This window comes from Rutidosis leptorrhynchoides, chromosome 10 (assembly GCF_046630445.1).
Source record: "Rutidosis leptorrhynchoides isolate AG116_Rl617_1_P2 chromosome 10, CSIRO_AGI_Rlap_v1, whole genome shotgun sequence".
In the NCBI taxonomy this organism is placed as follows: Eukaryota; Viridiplantae; Streptophyta; class Magnoliopsida; order Asterales; family Asteraceae; genus Rutidosis; species Rutidosis leptorrhynchoides.
In genome coordinates, this window is record NC_092342.1 from 121,908,512 (window position 1) to 121,923,701 (window position 15,190).

Below are 15,190 nucleotides of genomic sequence, written 5' to 3' on the forward strand. Positions count from 1 at the left end.
GGTCAAAACTTGGTAAAGATGATGTAAACCCATCAACGAGTTGTACACTTGAAGCTATGTGCATCAAGGATGAGAACCGTGATGAACATCAAGCACCAAGAACTCACCGGAACTTTCTGTCTTCTGTTTTCTGTGTCTGATCAGTACAACCTGGGCTACTGTAAATATGATTTTCAGTTAGCTCTTTTCTATTAGATAACTTTTCATTTAGGACTCTTCTTAATCCGAGTTACGGTTTAGGATTTATGGCCCTCCGATCGTCACTATGTCCTTTTAACGTTGTGCTGAAAATTCTGACCTACTCGCACTTAGACCGTCGGCACGGTCAAACGAAGACGAGTTTGCTTCTGTAATTTTTACCACAACTAAAGGACTCATACACGGATCCATGGCCACTGGACTCACCTTATTTCAGTAGGTATAGAGGCCGTGGTGACTGATCCAAGTCAGCCTTTGTTTTAAACTCCTTTCATGAACGAAACTTACTTTACACCTTTTGTTTAATGATGAATGATGATGATCTTTAAGACCTAATTTACATACATATAAACCTATTGAGACGATTTACTGACTTAGTAATATTTGACTTAGGTTGAGGACTTTCCGGACCTTCATACTTGCTTACTTTCCGACTCAACTTAACCGCTACTTTATCATTGTGAGTTATAGCATCCCTTTTTACTTTAACTATTTTGGGAACTGAGAATACATGCGTATTTTATGTTTTACATACTAGGCACGAGTACTTAAACTTTATATATGTGTGGGTTATACAACGGCATAAACATTCCCTTTAACTCGGTAACGTTTAGTCATTGGTTTTTGAACCGGTGAACGCGAATCTTAGATATGGATCCATAGGGTTTGACATCCCCACTCGGACTAGTCACGCTAGCATTTAATGAGTGTTTAATACTTCGTAAACATACGCACTTGCCATGTATACTTTCAGGGGGTGATATTTTATTAAACGTTAAGTTAGTTACCGAGTGCCCACGGTTGAACATATACTTTATCATACTGATTCGGATTACTGATTTGAACGCTTGTTGAAGCACTGAAATCTCGTGGCCTACCTTACATTACTGTTATACTTAAACTATAGCTCACCAACCTTTGTGTTGACGTTTTTAAGCATATTTTTCTCAGGTGCTTAAGGTTACTTGCTTCCGCTGTTGTGCTAGTCATGATTCGTAGTCTTCCGCTGTGCTTTACTAGAGATGTCACCGCATGAAACACTTTATCTTGCATTTAAACTTAATTACTTTTGAACAATGATTTGTAACGACCTAATGGTCACGCACTATTACTACTTGCTTCTGTTCATTGAAGCATACTTTTGATGTAAAACTTTTGACGTTGGTTATGACGTCACCTTTTATCATGAATGCAAACTTGTTTTGAAAACGCATATAGTGTTTGACCTTGTAATGATCCTGTTGTTGATGGTCCGTACATGCTAATTTAGTATGGGGCATCACATGTTGGGCTCTATGAATGTTATAATATCAAAACCACTACGGATGAACTCAATATTGGGCCATCGAATAAACCTAAACCACTTGGATTGCTACTGCTATACATAAACCATCACCTTATATTTTATTTTTTCTTTCGAGCTGTCACTATTCGAACACCTTTGATTTCCAAAACTGTTACTATTTCTGTCCTGGTATCCTTCTGTGTAAACCACACCTGATCGTTGTTGCTACCATATACTCTTTCTGTGAAACACTAATCGACTTCTACATTGCAGCCGTAAATTCCTGTTCTTTAGCTTTAAACGAATATACAATGATGATGAGGGTTATTAATGATGAATGATTTGGGTGACGATAGTAAAGATTTTGATAATAACTAGGATGGTATGAATCATGATAATAAGCATGATGGTAGTAATAACGAAGATGATGAATAATAATTATGATTTTATGCGGGTAAGAAATGGGTAAAGTTAATGATAACGATGTAATGAGGAAGATAGATGATGATTATGGCGATTAATAGCGTTAATAATAAATGGTTATGAATCATGATAATGCTAAAAACGAACATATATTTCATAGCATTATTCCTCAAGAAAGACAAGCTTTTAGTTGCAACTGTTCTATTTACAAGTGATATTCGTTTAAATAATAAAAGGTGAAGACAAAAGACAGATTCGACGAATTGAAGACGCAAACGACCAAAAAGCTCAAAAGTACAAAATACAATCAATGAGGTTCCAATTATTGATAAGAAACGTCACAAAATTACAAGAGTACAAGATTCAAAACGCAAAGTACAAGATATTAAATTGTACGCAAGGACGTTCGAAAATCCGGAACCGGGACCAGAGTCAACTCTCAACGCTCGACGCAACGGACTAAAAATTACAAGTTAACTATGCACATAAATAAAATATAATATTTAAATAATTCTTATAATTATTTATATATTATATTATATTTATAAAACGTCGGCACAAGGAAACAAGCAACATGTGAGCTCTCCCAGCTGGCCATGCGATCGCATGGCCAGGAAGAAGAAAGTCCAGGCGATCTCATAGCATGAAAAGTCAGGCCACATCCCCTATAAATTCGCAGTTTGGTGAACGCAAAAAATATATATCTTTTCTCTTCTCCATTCATACGTAAAATTTATATTTATAATTTATATTTTAATTTTAATTTTAATTATAATTCTAATAATAAGGGTATGTTAGCGAATGTTGTAAGGGTGTAAGTCCCAATTCTGTCCGTGTAACGCTACGCTATTTTTAATCATTGTAAGCTATGTTCAACCTTTTTACATTAATGTCTCGTAGCTAAGTTATTATTATGCTTATTTAATCCGAAGTAATCATGATGTTGGGCTAATTACTAAAATTGGGTAATTGGGCTTTGTACCATAATTGGGGTTTGGACAAAAGAACGACACTTGTGGAAATTAGACTATGGGCTATTAATGGGCTTTATATTTGTTTAACTAAATGATAGTTTGTTAATGTTAATATAAAGATTTACAATTGGACGTCCCTATAAATTATCATATACACTCGATCGGACACGATGGGCGGGATATTTATATGTACGAATAATCGTTCATTTAACCGGACACGGGAATGGATTAATAGCTACTAGAATTATTAAAACAGGGGTGAAATTATGTACAAGGACACTTGGCATAATTGATAACAAAGTATTAAAACCTTGGGTTACACTCAGTCGACATCCTGGTGTAATTATTAAACAAAGTATTAAAATCTTGTTATAGTTTAAGTCCCCAATTAGTTGGAATATTTAAACTTTGGGTATAAGGATAATTTGACGAGGACACTCGCACTTTATATTTATGACTGATGGACTGTTATGGACAAAAACCAGACGGACATATTAAATAATCCAGGACAAAGGACAATTAACCCATGGGCATAAAACTAAAATCAACACGTCAAACATCATGATTACGGAAGTTTAAATAAGCATAATTCTTTTATTTCATATTTAATTTCCTTTATTTTATATTTAATTGCACTTCTAATTATCGCATTTTTATTTATTGTTATTGTATTTAATTGCACTTTTAATTATCGTACTTTTTAATTATCGCAAGTTTATTTTATCGCACTTTTATTATTCGCAATTTCATTATCGTTATTTACTTTACGCTTTAAATTAAGTCTTTTATTTATTTAATATTTTACATTTTGTTTTAACTGCAACTAAAGTTTTTAAAATCGACAAACCGGTCATTAAACGGTAAAAACCCCCCTTTATAATAATAATATTACTTATATATATATATATATATATATTTGTATTTTTATAAAAGTAAACTAATATAGCGTTAAGCTTTGTTTAAAGATTTTCCCTGTGGAACGAACCGGACTTACTAAAAACTACACTACTGTACGATTAGGTACACTGCCTATAAGTGTTGTAGCAAGGTTTAAGTATATCCATCCTATAAATAAATAAATATCTGGTGTAAAATTGTATCGTATTTAATAGTATTTCCTGCTAAAATTTAAAAGCTATTTTATATACACCTCGCATAACATCAAGTATTTTTGGCGCCGCTGCCGGGGAGCAATCTACCTTAAAAGCCGGAAGCGCAACGCTAATATATAAAAAAAAAAGATTTTTCTTTTTAGTTTACTTTTATAAAAAAAATACGCTTTTGTAAAAATACGTTTTAAATATTCAAAAATATTAAAAAAAAACAAAAATATAAATATTTTTTTGAGTTTGGTAAATATTTAAGTTTTATAAAGTTTCTTTATTTCTATTTTTTTAGTTTGTAAAAATATAAGTTTTATTTAATTTATAAATATGTTTTATAAATATATTTGACAGTAAAAACAAAAAAAAATAAATAAATAAATAAAACTACTCGGCCTAGTACTGTTACAGCCCGTAACCTGGCCCAAAAACTCAGCTCATGCGATCGCATGAGCCCGAAGGCAAAATCTCATGCGATCGCATGAGATCGTCTGACACGCCACAGTTTACCCTAGTACTGCATTAATTACGTAATATTATTTATTATTATACATTAACCCTAATTAGGGTTATATATTATAATAATTAGTTTAGTTATATTATTTATTTTGTATTTTAAAGTTTAATTAGTTTAATTAAATTGTAAAATTAATAGTTTTATAAAATAAATAATTTAAAAATAATATTTTTATAAAAATTGTAATTTTTACAACTTTTTATATATTTTTATATTTTGTCCCTTTTTAATAGTTTTAGCGTAACTTTTGTATTTTTCGCTCGTATTTAGTTTTAATTCATAGTTTTTTCCATAGTTATTTTTATATTTAGAATTTTAGGCTTTGCCGTAAAATTCCTTAAGTGCTTTTTCTTTAGACTAAGATTTAGGTACTTTAGAATTTTGCGACGCCTTTTTAAGTTTTAGTTTCTTTTTAAGTTATTGCCATTTGGAATATAGTTTTACTTGTAAGCTTTAATATTTTTAGACACCTTTTACCTATGTATCAATTATCATTCCAATTAGTAATTTCAATTTGCGATTATAATTTTAAGTTAGTTGTAGTAATAAGGTTAGGTTAGTCAAGTGTTTTTAAGTTTTATAAGTTTCTTTTATTTTTCCGTCACCTTTTATTTTTCAACCATTTTTCTTTTTCGACCTTTTTCGACGCGCTCTTTTTCTTTCTTATTTCTCGCTATTCTAGTTTTTAGGACATAGATTTTTAATCTACTTCTTATCTAAATTTCTTAAAATTACGAAAATTTATTTTAAGTGGTTAAATTAATAGACATCAAAATTTTCTGGTTCGTAGTAATAGTTGGATTTGTACGTGGACCGGGTTATTGGAGCCAAACAGTCCTCAATTATATTGAGACCAAACGAATCATGCCCCTCTGCTGCATCTTTTGGCTATTCGAAACGTGGGCAAAATCAGAAAAGTCTATTGATTGGATAACTTATATAATTTTTCTTTCCTTTTTAAAAACTAATAGGATATTCAGTGAATGCACCGAGCAAGACGTTTACCACCTTTTGTACGTTCACCACATGTAAATAGATCAAGACATTTAGCAAATATTACCGCCGTCGATTTTTCTTTAGAATCGTCATCCAGTCGACCAATTACTCCAGTTCAAATTTCTGATAATCCATTTTTTGAACCCGACCTCACAATTGAGAATCCGGAGAATATTCAGGGATGATTCATAGATCCTGAACCATTAAATTTTCCTCCGGAACCACCAATCATTCAAACAGAGATTGTTGAGAAATGAACCATTAAATCAGAATCCTCTAGTGATTCCGATTCAACAAATTCAATTATGGAGAATCTGGAACCTTTAAGTATGGAAGACCGAATGAGAGCTAAACGCACTGGCCAAGGTCACGCAATTACTCATCCAGACATTAATGCGCCAGATTATGAAATCAAAGGACAAATTCTACACATGGTGACTAATCAATGCCAATTTAGTGGTACGCCGAAGGAAGATCCAAATGAACATCTTTGTACCTTTAATAGGATCTGCACTCTATTTAAAATAAGAGAAGTTGAGGATGAACAGATATATCTCATGTTATTTCCCTGGACTTTAAAGGGAGAAGCCAAAGATTGGTTGGAATCGTTACCTGAAGGGGCGATTGATACATGGGACGTTTTAGTTGAAAATTTTCTTAAACAATTTTTTCCTGCATCTAAAGCCGTAAGACTTCAAGGAGAAATTGTTACGTTCACACAGAAGCCAAATGAAACTCTATATGAGGCGTGGACTAGATTTGGAAAGTTATTAAGAGGATGTCCGCAACATGGTTTAGATACCTGTCAAATAGTACAAATATTCTACCAAGGATGCGACATCACTACAAGGAAAGACATAGATATAGCAGCTCGTGGTTCTATTATGAAGAAAACTGAAACTGATGCTTACAAAATTATTGATAACACTGCTTCCCACTCACATGAGTGGCACCAAGAAAAAGATATCGTTAGATCATCTAAAGTAGCTAGAGCCGATTCTAGCCATGACTTAGATTCCATTTCCGCAAAGATAGATGCTGTCGAGAGACGAATGGAAAAGATGACTAAGGATATTCACTCAATACGAATTAGTTGTAAGCAGTGTGGAGGACCACATTTGACAAAAGATTGTCTCAGTATTGAATTAACAATGGAACAAAGAGAGAATATTTCATACATAAACCAAAGGCCTGGAAATAATTATCAGAATAATTATCAACCGCCAAGACCGATTTACAATCAAAACCAGAACTATAACCGAAATATTCCATACAACAACCAACAAGGTCCTAGCAATCAACAAGTATCCAACAATACTTACAATCAGCAAAGACCTAATTTTCAAAACAAACCACCACAACAAACCGATGATAAAAAGCCAAATTTAGAAGATATGATGACGAAGCTAGTTGAAACTCAAACGCAGTTTTTCACATCTCAAAAATAAACCAATGAACAAAATGCTCAAGCATTTAGAAATCAATAAGCTTCTATTCAAAACTTGGAACAAGAAGTAAGTAACCTAGCAAGGTTAATAGGTGAAAGAAAACCGGAAAGTCTACCTAGTGATACAAATGCTAACCCCCGGAATGAAACAGCTAAAGCCATTACCACAAGAAGTGGTACAACACTTAAACCACCTGAAATACCTGTAACTTCTGATGAAGCTATTCCTACTCCACAAGAACCACAACCTGATCAAGATAAGGAAAAAGAACCGGTAGTTGAAAAGGTTAATGAAGATAACACAGCTAAGGATAAACCTTATGTTAAACCATACCAACCACCACTTCCTTACCCGAGTAAAATGAAAAAAGAGAAACTTGAAGCCGAGCAATCCAAATTCTTGGATATGTTTAAACAGATAAATGTAAATCTTCCTTTCATTGATGTGATTTCAGGAATGCCTAGATATGCTAAATTCTTGAAAGATCTGATCACGAATAGAAAGAAAATGGAAGAACTCTCGGCTGTTACTATGAATGCTAATTGTTCAGCAGTGCTGTTGAATAAGATACCAGAAAAACTATCTGATCCAGGAAGTTTCACAATTCCATGTTTTCTGGGTAGTCTTAGTTCAATAGAAGCATTGGCAGACTTAGGTGCTAGTATAAATCTAATGCCGTATTCACTATACGCTAAACTAGACCTTGGAGAATTGAAACCAACAAGAATAAGCATACAACTAGCCGATCGATCAATAAAATATCCTAGAGGGATAATGGAAAACATGCTAGTTAAAGTTGGTACTTTAGTATTTCCAGTAGATTTTGTTGTTCTGGACATGGAAGAAGATTTTCAAGTTCCTCTCATATTAGGAAGACCATTCTTAAACACGGCTAAAGCAATGATAGACGTGTTCGGTAAGAAACTGACCCTAAGTATAGAGGACGAGAGTGTTACCTTTTCAGTTGATAGAGCAATGCAACAATCGCAATCTGCAGATGATACATGTTATTATATTCAAATAATAGATGCACATGCAGAATTATTAGAAGAATTTCCAGAATTACAAGGAACAGGAGAATGTTCTTTAGGAGAAGGAACAGAACAAATTGATGAAGCTGAAATGTTAGCTACACTAATAGCTAATGGATAAGAACCAACAACAGAAGAAATCCAAATGCTAAAAGAAGAAGACAAATATCGATACAAATCATCGATAGAAGAACCTCCGAAATTAGAGTTAAAGCCACTTCCAAACCATTTGGAATACGCTTATTTACATGGTGAATCTGAATTACCTGTAATAATATCGTCTACTCTTACTGAAAATGAGAAATCACAACTCATTTCTGTGTTGAAAGCTCATAAATCAGCCATTGCATGGAAGATTCATGATATTAAAGGAATAAGTCCTTCGTATTGCACACATAAAATCCTTATGGAAGAAGGTCATAAAACGTATGTGCAACGCCAACGAAGACTAAATCCTAATATGCAAGATGTAGTTAAGAAAGAAATTATTAAACTGCTAGATGCAGGTTTGATATATCCAATTTCTGATAGTCCATGGGTAAGCCCAGTTCAATGCGTACCTAAGAAGGGTGGCATGACTATCATTACAAATGAAAAAAATGAGCTTATTCCTACTAGGACTGTAACAGGATGGCGTGTATGTATTGATTATCGAAAATTAAAAGACGCCACCAGAAAAGATCACTTTCCCTTACCTTTCATTGATCAAATGTTGGAAAGATTAGTCGGAAATAGTTAATATTGTTTTCTAGATGGATTTTCCGGATATTTTCAAATTCCAATAGCACCCGAAGATCAAGAGAAAACCACATTCACGTGCCCTTATGGTACTTTTGCTTACAAACGCATGCCATTTGGACTTTGCAACGCCCCTGCAACCTTTCAAAGGTGCATGATGGCGATTTTTCACGACATGATAGAAGAATGCATGGAAGTTTTCATGGATGACTTTTCAGTCTTCGGTGATACATTTGAATCATGTCTAGTTAATCTTGAACGAATGCTGATTAGATGCGAACAGTCAAATCTAGTACTTAATTGGGAGAAATGCCATTTCATGGTTAAAGAAGGCATTGTTCTTGGACATAAAATTTCAAAGGAAGGAATTGAAGTGGATAGAGCTAAAGTAGATGTAATTGCTAAACTTCCACATCCAACCAATGTTAGAGGAGTTAGGAGTTTTCTAGGGCATGCCGGTTTTTACCGACGTTTCATAAAAGATTTTTCTAAAATTGCCACTCCTATGAATAAACTCCTAGAAAAGGATGCTCCATTCATCTTTTCAGATGAATGTATCAAATCTTTTAATATTCTTAAAGAGAAACTCACTAATGCGCCGATCATGATAACACCAAATTGAAATCTACCATTTGAACTAATGTGCGATGCAAGTGATTTTGCAATGGGAGCCGTTTTAGGACAAAGGATTGAAAAACGATTTCAACCTATATATTATGCTAGTAAGACGTTACAAGGAGCACAAACGAACTATACAACTACTGAAAAAGAACTCCTTGCTATTGTCTTTGCTTTTGACAAATTTCGATCATATCTCGTTCTAGCAAAAACGGTGGTCTATACCGACCATTCCGCTCTTAGATACCTATTTTCGAAACAAGATGCTAAACCACGATTAATCCGTTGGATCTTACTCTTACAAGAGTTCGATATTGAAATCCGAGATAAAAAAGGAGCAGAAAATCTCGCCGCTGATCATCTTTCTCGTCATGAAAATCCTGAGTTAGAAGTTCTAAATGAATCGGCCATACAAGACAACTTTCCTGATGAATATATATTGAAGATAGATTATAACGAAATACCATGGTTTGCAGACTATGCAAACTACTTAGTATGTGGATTCCTTGAAAAAGGATTATCGTACTAAAAACGAAAGAAATTCTTCAGTGATATAAAACACTATTTCTGGGAAGATCCACATTTGTTTAAAAGTTGTCCAGATGGAATAATACGCCGATGTGTATTCGGAGATGAAGCCAATAAAATATTAAACCATTGTCACACAGGACCAACAGGAGGGCATTATGGGCCTCAATTAACAGCAAGAAAAGTTTATGAAGCTGGATTCTATTGGCCTACAATTTACAAAGACGCACACCTTCTTTGCAAATCCTGTGATGCTTGTCAAAGGGCTGGAAAAATAAATCAACGTGATGAAATGCCACAAAATGTTATCCAAGTATGTGAAGTATTTGACATTTGGGGTATTGACTTTATGGGTCCATTTCCAAAATCTCATAATAATCTCTATATTCTCGTAGCCATTGATTATGTATCTAAATGGGCGGAAGCACAAGCTCTCCCAACTAACGATGCACGAGTTGTAGTCAACTTTTTAAAACGTCTTTTTGCAAGGTTTGGAACACCGAAAGCTTTAATAAGTGATCGGGGTACTCATTTCTGTAATAATCAACTTGAGAAAGTTCTCAAAAGATATGGAGTAACTCATAAAATCTCCACCGCATATCATCCACAAACAAGTGGACAAGTTGAAAATACCAACCGAGCTTTAAAACGTATTCTAGAGAAAACTGTAGGATCAAATCCGAAGGAATGGTCCATTAAATTAGAAGATGCACTCTGGGCTTTTAGAACAGCCTACAAAACTCCAATTGGAACCACACCTTTTAGACTTGTTTATGGAAAAGCATGTCATCTTCCAGTAGAAATTGAACACAAAGCATTTTGGGCTTTGAAGACATGTAATCTTGATATACATGAAGCTGGACGTCTACGATTAAGTCAACTAAACGAATTAGAAGAGTTAAGACATGAAGCATACGAAAATTCATTAATCTATAAAGAAAAAACGAAGAAATGGCATGATAAAAGAATCAGAAGTTTAAAAGAATTTAAAGAAGGAGACAGAGTTCTTCTTTTCAATTTACGATTCAAGCTATTTCCTGGAAAATTGAAATCAAGATGGTCTGGACCATTCATAGTCAAAAGAGTTTTCCCATACGGAACGATAGAATTAATAGATTCAAATGGGATTGAATTTAAAGTTAATGGTCACAGAGTTAAACACTACATAGATAGTCCGATGGAATTCGACAATGAAGTTAATCACAATTTCGATACCAAAGCTAACTAAGTGTGGGGAGAATCAAATCTTTAAGGATTTTATGTATTTATGTTAGAGTTAGATTGTCTGTTTTCGTGTAGTTCTCGAAAATGGAACCCGAATGGTCTTTCCCTAGCAGACCCTAAAGAACTAGTCTTCTCCCCGCATTCTGAATTTTTATTTTTTTTAGGAAATGAAGACTGCCTGTGAACTAAATCATGGTCTAATGCTACACGTTTTGATCACTAAACGTAATAATGACACACTACCGAGTGAAATAGTATCAGTAATCAGAGAAAGATTGGACGGAGTAAGAAAAGAATCCAGATGCGAAGATAATAAGTTACAATTTGGTAAAGGAAAATCAAAATCCGCAGCGAAAAGAAGAGCACGACACCTAGAAAGATGTCACAAATGCGGAAAATGGTCACATGGAGGTAAATGTTCAAATAATCAAACCTATTCAAATACCGAATTTGTTACTTTATGCAGAGACGGACCGTTCATATGTTTAGAAGAAAAAACACTGAATGCTCGAGGTTACGCCTATGTAGCCATGGAAAACCAATTAAACCGACTATCTTATGAATGGGATAGATCATATAACTAAGAATACTATCTCACAGGTAAGTCTGTACATTTTTTATTTTTTATTTATTTTTATTTTTAACCTTTTGATAATAAACGCTATCTTGTTCGCTATAAAGTTTTAAATTGGTATTGAATAAAATTAGGTTTGGCGACCGAAATTATTGATATCATACAAAAATTTATTACATCACTGCGAAATTTAACGTTTATTCTTAAGGTATAAATATCTTTAATCAATCAACCCAAAATATTTCAAAAATTCGTCATGAGTTAAATTAGGTCTTGGAACCGAAATTACTTTACCGAAAAGAGGGGCGCATATTTTTGATAATATTTGATTGATTAAAGTGGGATAAAAAGCCAAAAAGATTTTTAATTTTATTTTTACCATATTTTTAAAATTAATATATAAATCTTAAATTAATATTGTAAACTTTGTAAAAACAATATATTTAAAATTGTAAATATTTAAAAAATATAATATAAGTTTGGTGTGATTTTATAATATGAATTTTTTAAATTAAGTTTGGTGTGAATTTTTAATTTTTAAAATATGAATTTTTAATCTTATGCATTTCAAATTTTAAGTTTGGTGTGAATTTTTAATATTAATTTTGAATTTTATGTATTTTTTTTAAGTTTGGTGTGAATTTTTAATATTAATTTTGAATTTTATGTATTTTTTTTAAGTTTGGTGTGAATTTAAAAACAAAAATTTACTTTATCTCATTAAGTTAAAAAAATGATTTTTAAAATTCGTCGTAAGTTGAAGACTAGGTCATTGAACCGAAATTGCTTTACCCGAGGGAGGGACGAGAACTTTTATTATCATTATTTTTAATCTTATTGAATTAAAGTATGCCAAAAACATTAAAAAAAACCCAAAAATCTTTACTTTTAAAAATCTTATTTAATTAATTATAAGTTTTATAAAGTATAAGGTTAAAAAAAAAAAAAAAAAAAAAACCTGAAATCACTGTAGCCGGCACCCCATGCGATCGCATGGGGTTTGCACTTGGAACCCATGCGATCGCATGGGGACCAAATGCAGGCCTGATACAAAACAGCCAGCGAGCTGTCTTCCTCACCACAACACACATACATTCACGAAAATACCTCAAATCTTCACCAAATTTCATCAATTTTCCACCGTAATTTGTCATTTTTCTTGCTCTAATCATGCCTAGATTCTCATTCTTCAGCAAAATGGTAAAAATTACACCCCTAAACTCTATAAATTCCTAGTTTTTGTGATAATTATCAATTTTTTACCTAATGCAATTTTGTTAATTTCTAGTGTAATTAGTGTTAAATTGTTAGTATTTTATGCATGTATAACCTAGATTGATGCTATTTAACATGATTTGAAGCCAAAAACTTCAAAAATTTTAGAAATCTAGGGTTTGTGTTCTTGAGCAATTTGGGGCTTTTTGATATAAACAGGTTATGGCCGATTTTTGTCATGAATTATTGCTAAATTGAGTAGTGTAACATGTTTAGATAGTTAAATGATCCAAACAATGATCCTAAACATGATTTTTGGAGATTAAAGTGGACTTTTTAAGTCCAAAATTCATGAACTTGATTAATTTGATATATTTGCCATTTGAGACTTGTTTAATTATTAGTAATGAATATTTTGACATGTTATTTGAGTTAAAAGCTTATGAACTTTGTATACATTTTCATATGTGCTTATTTGAAAAGTGTAGAATTGTGAAAAATTGTGAAAATGTGTATAAGTTTAATTTTGATTTAACATGTTATAGTGATTGTTTTAAGTTGTTATTTTGCTAACACTAATGCATATTTGGATGCACAAATTTTGTATTTAATGTGTTTTGCAGAAAGCCGATACTGGAGGTTCAGGAGCATCATCATCTAGACGACCAGCACCAGCACCAGAACCAGAACCAGAAATGCAACACGAACAATAACCACAACAAGAACCACAACAACAACCTGATCAGCACATACCTTATTATGATCCGGTACAGTTTGTTGATGAATTCATAGTATTCCCAATGAGGCCGCCAGTAGAATTCCCAACGATTCCTGAGCACACTCTGCATCCTAATCTGAGATTTGATAGGAAATGGAGAGATTACGAGACATATCAAAGGAACAAATTCAAATTGGTAACAAAAAATGTAGAGGTGCCAAGGGTAATCGATTGGGCCCCTTTGGAAACGGTCCATCTAGCTGACCGTGTTAGACAGCTTTTAGTTCAAAGGTATGGCAGTTCTTCTTTTACAGATTGGGAACGTATTTTCACCATTCGTAGACCTGTATATAAGGAATGGTGTGTTGAGTTGATGAGTACTGTATCACTTGATACAAATATAGTTAGAATAGATGATAGAAGATTTCTTAGGTTTATCCTTGGCGGTAGGATGTACAGAATGTCCATGCTGGACATGGCCAGGGCCTTACAGATATATACTCCTGGTGAGTTGCTATTACCCGATTGTACGAATTTGATTCATTATGGTGAAAGGGTAGATAGTAACTTTGACGCTGACGCTATTTAGAGGCGTATGTCACATTTTGATGTTTTTACACGAGCAGGAGGACACTACTATACACATATTGACAGAGCCGAGCTTCGTATTATTCATAGATTTTTGGCTAACTCGATTACACAGAGAGGTCATAATAAAGAAAAAATTACCTTACATGATTTATTCTACCTAAAGTGTATTCGGGATCCTAGAAGCTTTGTCAATATCCCTTACTGTGTTGCTTTTTATTTATCTAAAATAGTAGAGGGAATGCAGGACGGGAGTATAATAGGAGGAGGTATTTTTGTTACTCTCATTAGAGAGTATTTAGGTGTTGATAGGAACCAAGGGGGTCCATTACAGCTTTGTAGAGAACAGGTTGAGCCCTTAGGATTGAAAGTTTATGTGGGTGCTAAGGTATTGAAAAGTAGACGTAACCAGGCAGTACCCTATGAGGGATCTCATCCTCAGGTAGAGAGAGGCTCAGACGAGAAAATGGAGGAGGCGGAAGACATTAGGGATGTCTTTCGAGATGCTATTCTTGACGTCCACGTTCGTATAGATGAGGAAGCAATGACGAACGCGGCCAGACATAGTATGTATGAGCAGTGGAACTCCGAGCGAGTATACGAGGATTATAGGCGACGCCAACACGATAGTTGGTTAGTTCATCAGCACCAAATCATGAGCCAGCTATCATTGATAGTGCTCCAAATGAACATATATTTAGTAGCAATATCGTTCCAATATGTAAAGTTTTTAAATGTAATTTCCTTATTTTTAGTTGTAATAGTTAAATAAATAAGTGCGAAGACGAAAGACGCAAATCGCTCGAAAATGAAGATTTAAAGACAAAAACGAAGATTTGAAAGACCAAAACGTCCAAAAAGCTAAAAAGTACAAGATACAATTAAAAAGGTTCAAATTATTGATGAAGAACGTCTAAAAATGACAAGAGTACAAGTTACAAAACGCAAAGTACACGATATAAAATTGTACGAAAGGACGTTCGAAAATCCGGAACCAGGACATGAGTCAACT